This window comes from Halyomorpha halys, unplaced genomic scaffold (genome assembly GCF_000696795.3).
Source record: "Halyomorpha halys isolate HHAL.00 unplaced genomic scaffold, Hhal_1.1 Scaffold45.1, whole genome shotgun sequence".
Lineage (NCBI taxonomy): Eukaryota > Metazoa > Arthropoda > Insecta > Hemiptera > Pentatomidae > Halyomorpha > Halyomorpha halys.
The window spans coordinates 1,586,378-1,598,116 of record NW_027113993.1 but is presented as its reverse complement, the minus strand read 5'-3'; the positions used below and the strand labels follow the sequence as shown (position 1 = coordinate 1,598,116).

The window sequence follows — 11,739 nt, the reverse complement described above, 5'->3', positions numbered from 1 at the left end:
GCTGTTAAACGCCCTTTCAAAACTAACAAACAAACAACAAACAATTCTTGGTTGGTATGATTTTTCGTATTATTATTGATGTTTATAAACAAATATTTATTTATTTTTTATTAATATTTCCCTTATTAAATTTATTGTAAAGAAATGACAAATGTTGAGTAAGGTAATGCATTCATTAGCATATAAAAAGTCAAATGGAGCAAAAAAAAATAATAACACGTAAACACAATTCTTGTGTCTAGTGTCGGTCGGGTAATTGTGAAAAGGTATAAGCTCTCGAATCAGCTTGTTATATATTCTAATTCACTTCTAGCTCTTTTATTTATTGCCCCAATCATTATGTTGATAAGAATACCAAATTAATCGCTATATGAACAAATAGAAATATTAGATAATGTATAAGAAAACCTTTCAAAATCTAAAAGGAAAAATGTTATTGCTCAAAAATATAACTATATAGTAAAAAGGAAAAAAATACATATTACATTAATCTAAAAAAAAAAAAAAATACAATGACTGCATGAGATGTAAAATATGTTTGTCGATTCCTCAATTGAAATGATATGTAAAACAATATTTTGAAATGTGCAATATTATGAATTTTATATAAAAATGATATTTATGGTATTATACTATATTAACTACGTAAATTATTCAAAATAACATTCAAACACAAAATCAATTGGTCTGGTCCTGTGTGTATGCAGCTATACATTTTTAATCAAACTTTTAAAGTCTTTCTACATTACTCGTTAGTTTTTTTGGCTAGTAGAATATTCTTATATAAATACACAATTGGAAAGCTCAACAAATGAACAAGCTATATGTAATTCAGGGAAAATTAAAATGAAAACTACATAGTACCTAGCATATTTTTCTAAAACTTAAAATTAAGGTAGTTTCAAGAATTTGACAATTGAATTGCAGTCTTCATAATTGGAATAAAGATTCATTTAATACGAATTTTGTAATTTTGAGTATTCTTTTTATGTATGTTTGGAGAGTATCTAGCGAGTTTAAGTTGATTCAAACAAGGTTAATTAAGCTTTCAAGGTATTAATATTATAAATTAAACAAATAAGTTTATTGTTTCAGAGTTTTTGTGAACTTCTGCAATGTATGTGTATATATATACATATATATATATATGATCTCCTGGCTTTCATATCAATGGTATATATATATATATATATATATATATACATACATACATACATAGGTTTTCTTACCACGAATTAATTAGATTTATGTTGTTATATTTATTAGAAATAATAAGAATTGTATTTTATCATTTCCTTAAAACACTAGATAGTTTAAAACTTAGATCAGATCTAACATTATGACAATGAGAGGATTCGAACTGATAAGGTTGGTTAGAAGATGATCATAATTTTCTAAAAGGACTTTTTTTTTTTTTACACTTTTATGCTTCTTATAAACTTTTACGTCATGACTTTACTGGGAAGAAAAGTTTTCAAGGGATGGACCCCAGTTGATGGTTTGTGAAGTGACTTGCTTTTTAAGAAAATATTTATTTTTTAAAACATTTCCTTCAAATAATTAGAATTAAGATAGTAAGAAATATTCATTTTCGTTTTGCCTAATAATGTAATAATTTACTAGAGCAGACAAAATAAATTATTAATAAAATATATAATATAAAAATATTAATTTAAAATACTTAATATGAGCCTGTTTGTGTCTAAATTCATCCTATTAATATAAATGATTATCTATACTGACTGAAATGAATCCAAAATAATTAATTATGAAAGTGACACAGCAAAATATTTTTTCTATATCAGTATTTTAACAACAAAATTTCGATTGAATTTTGATGATAACCCAAACCTTTACTTGCTGCTTATAAATTTTAGATTTGTAAAGTAGAACAATATTTTAGAATATTTTCATCTCTTATTATATAATTCCAAAACTATGCAACTGACATTGATTGACAAGATTGAATAACTTGCAGTTTCACAATATGAGTCCGTGAAATTTGTTAAAATTAGAAACTAATGTATCACATAAGACATGATCATTATCATGTCGTAATAGTCTTTTAATTTGTAAACGTTATCAATATTATTGCTTCTACAAGGCCCATGATTAAAAAAAATAAAACAATTTTGAAGTAAATTCAATTTTTAAAATAATGTTGAGGCTCAAAGTTCTTTTAAAAATCCCTAAAAACAACAAAATATTGAAAATTAATTAAAACAGAACAATTGTAGTTATTATTTTGTAATCAAATTATTAAAAAAAAAATAATAAGTATAAACCAAGTGTGTAGAATACGAAGAATTTATTTATTTTAATACTATTTCATACGCATTAAAAAAAAAAATACAATTTAGTTTTTAAGTTTTTAATGCAATCACTTCTTCTTGCTTTATGCCCAATTTACGGTCTATAATGCTCTTATTTAATATTTATTTATAGCTATTTACAACTGTACATTATAATACATTTAGTAAATCTAATCTCAGTTAAATTGGAGTGTTACAGACGTGTAGAGAAACTCCCCATTGGTAGCACTGTAAAGATGTTTTACATTAGCACCTCGGAGGATTGTCAGAAATGGAAGAGGATGCAAAGTTAGAAAAAAGGGGGTTTGAGTGGTTTGGCTTATAAGTTTATAATGGAAGGAGTGATATCTGGTTCGGGCTAGATCGGTTACACAGGGAACATAAGGTCTTTATGTACGATTTTATTTGTGAAAAAGTAAGGAGCAATGAGGATTTTACGAATGATTTTGGATTGTAAGGATTGAATACGAGAGGAATTTGAAGGTTTAGTGGAGCCCTAAAGCTCAACTCCGTATGTCCAGATAGGCCTTATAATTGTCATGTAGATGAGTATTTTTTAAAGAATTGGAAGTTTAGACCGTTTGTCCAGTCAGTGCTGTAGAAGTCAAAATCGACGTGCAGTTTCCTGTCTTTTCAGTCTTGTGTGTTCCTTGAGAGAATTCCAGGTCAGTCGTTTGTCCAGATGTAGTCCAAGGTAGCGGATCTGTTCGACAGGGGTAAGATCAACATTATTAAAGGAGACTGTAGGGCAGTCGGTAGGTTTACGACGAAGGGTAAAGGTGATTTGATGGGATTTGTTTGGATTTATTTTAATCCTCCAATAACGACACCATTCTTCGAGGGCTGTGATATGGGATTGGAGAGTATGAGATGCAATCAAAGGGTAATTATTAACTGCGAGCACACATGTGTCATCAGCATAACTGGTGAGGGTGGTATTAGGATTGGTTGGGTTGTCAGCTGTGTGGTTTACTTGGAATAATCTTTCGATGAGAAAGTATGTAGAAGGTAGAAATCTACGGAGTTTGTAAAGTAGTCCCGGGTTCCAGACTCGATCAAAAGCCTGTCCTACATCGAAAAAGACTCCCGCGAAGTACATTCCACGCTTCTAAGAAGACGAGACATGTCTTCCACACGATGACATTGCTGGATAGTAGTGTGGGATGTTCGGAATCCAAATTGGTGGTCATAAAGCTAAATTGACTTAAAATTTTCTTTCTGACAATGATTTTACTAAATTAGAGACAATTTTCTCCTTTATACGAAAAATAGTCAATATTTGTAGATTTGTATCTTTAAAAGTATAAGAGCTCATTTTGATTTCAGGTAATCGCAAATGTTCTGACTTTAAATTCAATCAGGGGCGTGGTTTTGGAATTTTTTATTAACAAATGAGAAAATAGCACAGATTTCATTTAAAATTTTGAAATATAGTAGATTCTACAAAAGCAAATTTCATATAGTAAAACATTTTTTTTTTAATAATTAAGTGGAAGAATTTAAAATTTGACATCTAGAACCAAGACCCAAGATTCACGTAGATCGGTTTAATCTATCATTAATGATTTATCGAAGTACATTATTCTCTTTAAACTATTCCATCATTTTTATCTCAAATTCCAAATAAAACACCACCCTTTCGATCTCATTACTAATGAACTTTAGTGTTAAACTACAAGTTTCTACAAATTTATCAGTTGTGCTTCTTATTCATGATACTCTACTTTATCCTTGATTCTACAGTCTCCTTGTATTATTATTTAATCATTACAATCATATTTCCTAATATTGTGTGTGGTTAATTAATTAGTATATTATTTAAAGAAATATATTTTTGTGATTATTTCTGTTCTAGTTTTCTTCATCCCTTTCTACCTGAATGATGCCTTTCCCATGTACCTTATTACCCTATTAGATTTTAAGAGCAAAAGTTTTTCTTTTATCTTATACATATAAATGATTGACCGTAATTTTGAAAATATGAAGATGATAGGGGGTGCGGTAAAAGAGAAACAAAAAATATTGAACAACTTTACAACTTTCGCTCAAGTCTGCAAGGCTAAAAAAGACACGAAACATCTGAAAAGATGATGACGATGTGGAATAAAAGGATACACAAAAATAAACAAAGGTACAATAATAAGTATATATAAAAAAGAAATAACATCCACTTTGATGTTACAGTGAAGAAAGAACTTCAATCAACGTCATTTCTTCGAGAGAGTGGGCCGAAACGTCGGCAAGTAAAAAGTTGTTAACTATTTTTTGTTTCTTTTTTACCAAACCCCCAACCGCTTTCCTCATATTTTGTTTTTCAATGATATGTTGAGGTCCATATAAGGAGAAAAAAGAGGCCATCAAGGCAGTATAAATATGTTGGTTTCAGTGCATTCGTTTCTCAGTGAGGGTTTTATATATTTGCTAAAACCTAAATTTTAAGGCACGAAATTTCTGATCAGACTTGAGTGATCGTGACTTTGATACGGATGACAGTGGATGGGAGAAGGACCGCAGTACGGTATTCACACCGCGAGGCAGTCATCCAGCTAATCAATCCTCAACGCTACATTTTCCCCCCCGATAATGTTCGAATTGATTTTAATCTGACGAATGGAGCGTGATAATGAGATACTCTCTGTGATGGCTCATTAGCGCGCCGACTCGGGCGGAAGGCTTCTGTTCGCTTTTGAGTACAATCAGTTAAGTACAGCTCATCGTGTGGTTTCTGGCCACAGGACATGGCTGATTGGGTCCCCTTTCCTAAAGACCGGTGTGGTGGCCTACCTCCCTCTACATAGTATTTCAAGTAACCTTGAAAAATTGATTGATGTCTTGTTTTGACAAAAGATTAATTATGCCTGTTGCTTTATAAAATTTATTTATGTTGGAAAATAGTGATCTACTTAATGAAAGTACCAGTTATTGGCTGAATTACTGTCATGACCATTTTTAGCATTTCAGTATTTTTAATTAATAAAAATATTGATCTTTTTTTTTACATATTAGTAAACAATCGATCCATTATAGCATCATTATGTTTTAAAATGGTGTAAGCAAAAGATTTTCAAATGCAGTTGTACTAATAAACCTTTTTGAAAATGTGTCCGTTTATGCAAAACATTAATAAACATATTGTTGGATTGTCTGAATGTATGACTCACTATGTGAACAGAATTCTGGTCCAAATGATTTTCCTAAAATTACGGAAAGTTTTATGTTATTCAAACCTTTCAGCGGGTCTAAATTACAGAGCATTGTCACTTATACGAACAAATTACGATATTATTTCTTACTTTATGTTAATATTGATAATTGAATATCAACGCATCATTGTTGAGATATAACCTCTGCTGGGCTCATGGAGTCTGAGCTATACCTTCGAATTTCTCTCGTATCCAGTCCTTCTTAAAATCCTCAATGCTCATTACTTTGTTACCAATTAATCATCCTCAAAGACCTTAATGTTCCATAAGTAACCGATCTACCTCGAACCAGATATCAATCCTTTCATTAGAAACTCTATCCACCCAAGCCCACTAGTTTCATTCCTTACAATCCTCCGAGGCGCCAGAAATAAAGGTAGCCACGACACCTTCTAATATAGAAATATTATTAGAGTGCTATCAATGGGTAGTTTCTTTTCATGCATGTATCACTCCATTATGATTTGTTGGGTTATTTTCGTTTCATTACTTATAGTAAACGTTTTTTAAATTATCGATATTTTTTATTACTAAAATAATAATTTGTTTCAATTGTTCTCAGTGAAAATATCTTTATTTTTATAATATATTATTAAAAAAATAATTTGTTTAATATTTTTCAATTTTTTAAAGTGAAAATGTCTTTATTTTTTATAGTTTATTACTAAATAATAATTTGTTTAATAGGTTTTGATTTTTCTAAGCAAAAATATCTTTATTTTTTAGGATTTTCATTTTATATGCAATTGCTATATTGTAAAAACAGCTGTCTAAAACACATATAAATTTCGTGAGAAAAAAATTTCCTCAAGAGCGGTGTAACATAAGCAGCAGTCGCACAATAAGAGACCCCGAACTAGGTCACTAAACTGTTACCGTCACAATATCCAATGACCTACAATCAGACAACGACCTCTCGCGATCCAGGTCCTATGGGCTGGATAGAGTTGAGTATCTTCAGCGATCGCAATAAATCTCTCCAGCAGACTCTCCCCTTATCCAGTAATGAGATAGGCGATAAGTGCCACATGTTGCGGAGCTGGCTCCTATCCAACCCATGAATTATATATCGGCCGAAACGTCGGCTCTACAGCCTTTGTCAACTCTTTAGCCCTATCTGCTGCAGTAATTCATAGGTCTTATCGGGGGGGATTCTACTAGAACCAATGATGAGCCCGTTTGTGTTTCGAATGATATGTGTCTTATCTACAGCTATTAATAACCCACTAATTAGGCATGAAGTGGAATGGATTGTAACGTATGGATACTGCGTTGTAGTAATGGATTGCACAGAGATAAATTAGGATTACTTTTAAAGATTAGATTGTTAGAATCATTTGAATTTCGCTATTACTTGACGCCGCTTCGTTGATTCTGATATCTCTGTTTTTTTTTTTTGTTTATTTTAGGATCCTACACATTTTAATCTTAGTTATTGAACGTAATTATTCTAATTGGAGGAACATAGTCCGGGTGGCGGTCAATAAAGGTATCAAAATAGAATAATGAATCTATTTATTCTTAACCAACCTTTCGCCCCATTTTGCAAGGCATCGTCAGAGCTTTCTGATGGTAGTACAAAGCAAAACTCCACATTTTTGATACCATTATTGACCACTACCCGGACTATCTTTCTCTATTACGATAGTTCCACAGGTTGGTGGGTATCGCCCCTAGGTTTTCTGTTATCTACATATAAAAGTATTCGCCGGTGGTCATAGTTCGATAATTGTTTAGATTGACCCCAATCTATATATACCCAATATTGTAATATATACCAATATACCCATATTGTAGTTATATTGTGGGCACATTGGAGTCATCGTTTCGGGGTTTTCGTTATTTCCTAAGAAAAAACAACATGGCGCCAATGTTAGATAAAAGTTAAAAAACAAACTATATGATGTTGATGTCAATTATTGAACAGTTTAAATAGTTTTTCAAATATTATTTTATATTAACATTATATTGAATCATCGAAATTGCCAAAATGCTAAGCTGTATGTAAAATGTAAATAAAGGGTTTAAATTATCAATAACAGAAAAAATACTGATTATCATACTATCCTTCTTGTAAATCCCTAAATTTACAATTAGGGAGATATTGATTCATCAGATTTATATTTCTTGCCTTTCAATGCTCAAAATATTTCATAACAATGGCAATATTGCTTCGCCTCGATATTGTAATAAAGCTTGAAAATGGAATAGACTGGAGTTGACTGGAGTTGACTACAAAGGATACTCAATAACGAACCCTCTTAGCCATATCGTCGAAGCAAATAATTAGTAATTTTGTCTGAAATGCTTTTGTTAATAAGAAATAAAATATTGTTATTAGCAGTGATTATAGTAGAGTAAATATAAACCATTTCTAAATTAAATATATTTTATTACGAATGATCAAATCCTAGAAGTATAAAAAAAAATTCAACTAAAGACCAGAATGTTCTGCAGAAGTTCTGGAAATTTGTTCCCTTAAGTTGTCCAGAGTGCTGATATTGAATTTCAATTTTGTAACCTCCAATTTTCACGGATATATTAAAAAAGATTAAACTTTAATCGTTTTTCTACAAAAAACAGGAAAACATTTTATTTCTTAGAAGCAATAACTTCTACTAAATTAAACAAGAGTAAATTCCTGAATTTGTATTTTTTATTATTATTTTATTTTTATCTGGAGAAATGTTTAGATGGGCAGTCGAAGCATTTTTTATTCAAGCAGGGTTCAGTTAAATGTTGACCAGGAAGGGATCTGTGGGGATAGGTCTGGAAATCGATTCATGATTTCTAGGAATTGATGACAAATTTCAACTTTATGACCACAAATTGTATCCAAAAGTTAAAAATTAAAAAAAGAAACCTTTTTTCTCCTCTTTTTGCTTTTAGCTTGTAAAGGATGACATATTCAAATAAATTTTAAAGCTCATTTTATACAAAAGAAAAGTAAATTACCTGCAATTTTGATTATAAGATCTTCGTTTTATCTGTCAAAATTATGGAATCTTGTTGGTTTAAATGAGGATCAAAAATATCTCGGTAGAATTTTTACAAAAGTCCTGAAAATTAAGAATTTATTTTTTATGAATTCCTGATTACGAATTTCATGACGTATATTTTTCTCCTGAGAGCTCTTTATGGTCTACATTTGGTTGACGAACATCACATAATTTTAATGATTTGCGCTCAGTTCAAAATCATAAGAATCAAAAGCATACATAATTTTAATAATAAAATATTGTGTAATATTTTACTATTGTTGTCAATAGATTCAATTTTTTATAATTATAGTTGATACTTAAAATTAAAATCATTATCAACTTTTTCTTTTTTTTTTGGAAAATTTTCTAACGTTCTGGTTTGACCTAGGAAATGTTGATATTTGTAAAATAGTTTTAGGCATATAATGATGACACAAAATAGGACAATTAGAAAGGGCTTCTAATGGGATGCTTAAGGGCTTCATCAGGGGTAAAAAACATACAAACACAAAAATAAAGTAACGGAGTAACAAAATAGATGGCATGAAATAAAAGTAAACTAAGGTGATATCATATTATGATTTCAAATATCTGAAAATTTATATAAAAATGGACAAAGTAAATCAACGAAGTACAAGTAAAATGTATAAATAAACAAGAAGTATAAAAAGATTTTAGGAAATTCATAAAAACGGAAATAATAACGAATACAAAAGTAATTTAGAAATACGATGCACACTAAAAGACGAAAGAAGGGGAATAAGAACAAAATCATGAGTAAAGGAAGATAATGAACAAACGTTTGAGTTCTTCCTTGACCCCACTCAAGGAAGATGGCAATTCCTTTTATGTATTACACACGATCAATCAACGATTTTCCAATAAGTTTGTTTTAACTGTATACATTTTATATAGATAAGAACATATTATTTAAAATATTATAATATAATTTATAATATCTGGTGGTCGAGCATGATTCTGACTAAATCACCTACACAACCGTCGGTCTAGTAACAGTACTCTCTTACAAAGTACTGAGCCCCTGACCCTTCATGGGTTGTAGCGGTACAGATTTAATTTAATTAATTTATAATATACCATTATTTATTATGATGAGAAACGAATTTTATGTGGAGATTTAAGATTTAAATCAAATGGATTTAGACACACAAATTTTCGGAAAACTAATTGTGTTTTCTTAAATTAAAATTTTTCGAATCTAATAATTTGGTGTAGATGATAATAAAATAAAATATTCCGAAGAATAAAAAAAAAACTGGTTATTTATTAATAATAATATATAGTAAAACGATTTTTTCTTTAATTTCCCTTCTGAAATAGTAATCAAATAATAAATTTAGCAGAGGAAGTAGATAAAGCTGTAAATTTTTTTCTCAACCAACCCCTCACCCTGTAAGATAGATGATAAGAGGTAAAAAAAAAAAACTGGCAAAGTTTTTTGTAGGAAATGGAACCGATATTTCGAGCGGAGCTGGTGGAAGTTAAAGTGTGATTAACTTTTAGCAGATGATTAACTCGGCTCAGTTTATCTTGGCTCCTCCTTAGCGGGCAAAAATTAACTCTCCACTAATTTAAGACTGCCAACGGACGAAGAGCGATTTGTCAATCAGCAATATTGCCAGGAGTTTGGCAAAAGTGACGGCGGAGATATATTTCCAACTTTTAGTCATATTTTGAAACATGGTTTTGAGATAGTTTAACATGATTTCAGTACTGAAAAAAAAGTCATTACCCGTTTTTTATTAGCAATAATTTTATTTAATGATAGAACTTCACTATGTTAAAAGAACATTAGATATATGTATACTAAATCATAAACCAAAGTTCATTATTATTATAACTTAATCTTAACTCTTGAGGAGGCAGTTAGCCTTAACCCAGGTGAGTATACGAGGTGTCCACCGAAACGTATTGTATATGTGAATATTACACAACATTGAATCTGGAGGGTTTAAGTTTTGGGGAGAAATTACTGGGGGTGGGGAGGGGGGGGGGAGTTTTTATGTGAAGAATATTAGCCAAAGCATTACTAATATCAAATCTCCGGATCCTAAAAGTCTTTTCATTTATTTATTTAACCTAAACTTACCCTGTATTTCAGATTTCCCTCCTATTCCTTCTTAATATAACAATTGACCATACAACAATAATTTCGTATTTTATCCACAGATTTCATATTTGGTAACAGGTTATAAAAACATATGTTATATTTATGTCTCGACTAAAGTACGAGTTAGCTATCTATTTATGTTATGATCACCTTTACTCTTGGTCGTAAACCTGCCGACTGCTCTACAAAATCCTTTAATAGTGTTGTTCTTATCCCTGGAACAGATCCGCTACCTGGGACTACACCGGGATATTCTACTAACCTGAATCCTCACACAAGACTGAAAAGACAGGAAACTGCACGTCAGTTCCGACTATAAAAGCACACATTAGAAAAACGATCTAAACTTCCGATTCATTGCAAAATACTTATCTATATGACAATTATAAGGCCTATCTGGACAATACGGAGTTGAGCTTTGAAGCCCCACTAAACCTTCGAATTTCACGCGTATCCAATCTTTACAATTCAAAATCCTCAATTCTCCTTACTTAGTCACAAATAAAATCATCCATAAAGACCTTAATGTTCCAGATGTAACCGATCTAGCCCAAACCAGATATCAATCCTTCATTATAAACTCCCAAACCCACTAGTTTCTCTTCCATTGCTGAGAATCCTCTGAGGCGTCTGAAAAAAAGATGAGCACGAGACCTTCTAATGTAATAAATTATTGCTACTAATTGATAGGTTATTAACATGCCTGTATCATGCCATTATGATCTTACAACAAATGTACTGGATCTATTATTAAGTACTGTTGTAAATGTCAATAAAGATATAATTTTAAAAAAAAATGTAATGATGTATTTTGTAGCCGTATTTCTTAAAAATAATTTATTGCATTTCATCAAATTATTTTTGTCCGGTCTATTATGAATTAGCTTTCATAATAAGTGAGAATAGTTAGTTGTTTTTCCACTCAGTCTCCACTGAGCCTCAATACCAGTGACGTGGCTGGGAGAGAAGCGCTGGGATCTCTTCCCCTGTAGCCCAGCCCTGTCTTCCACTCGGGGGTTCCAAGGCTTGGCTTGGAATTCCCCTGCAGAATGTAAATATATTCATATTCATTCGTGTTTGTTTATTGCTTATCAAACTCAAATTTATTATTA

General features: G+C 30.8%; 1 long non-coding RNA gene across 1 annotated transcript; it reads right to left on the bottom strand.

Annotated features, from left to right (window-relative positions):
* Nucleotides 1-7,917: 7,917 nt before the first annotated feature.
* Nucleotides 7,918-10,706, bottom strand: LOC136796730 (uncharacterized). Its single transcript, XR_010844469.1, has 3 exons — nt 10,607-10,706; nt 8,471-8,574; nt 7,918-8,085 (listed from the first exon to the last, which is right to left on the bottom strand). It is a non-coding gene; the product is annotated as an uncharacterized lncRNA (long non-coding RNA).
* Between the last annotated feature and the right edge of the window lie 1,033 nt (nt 10,707-11,739).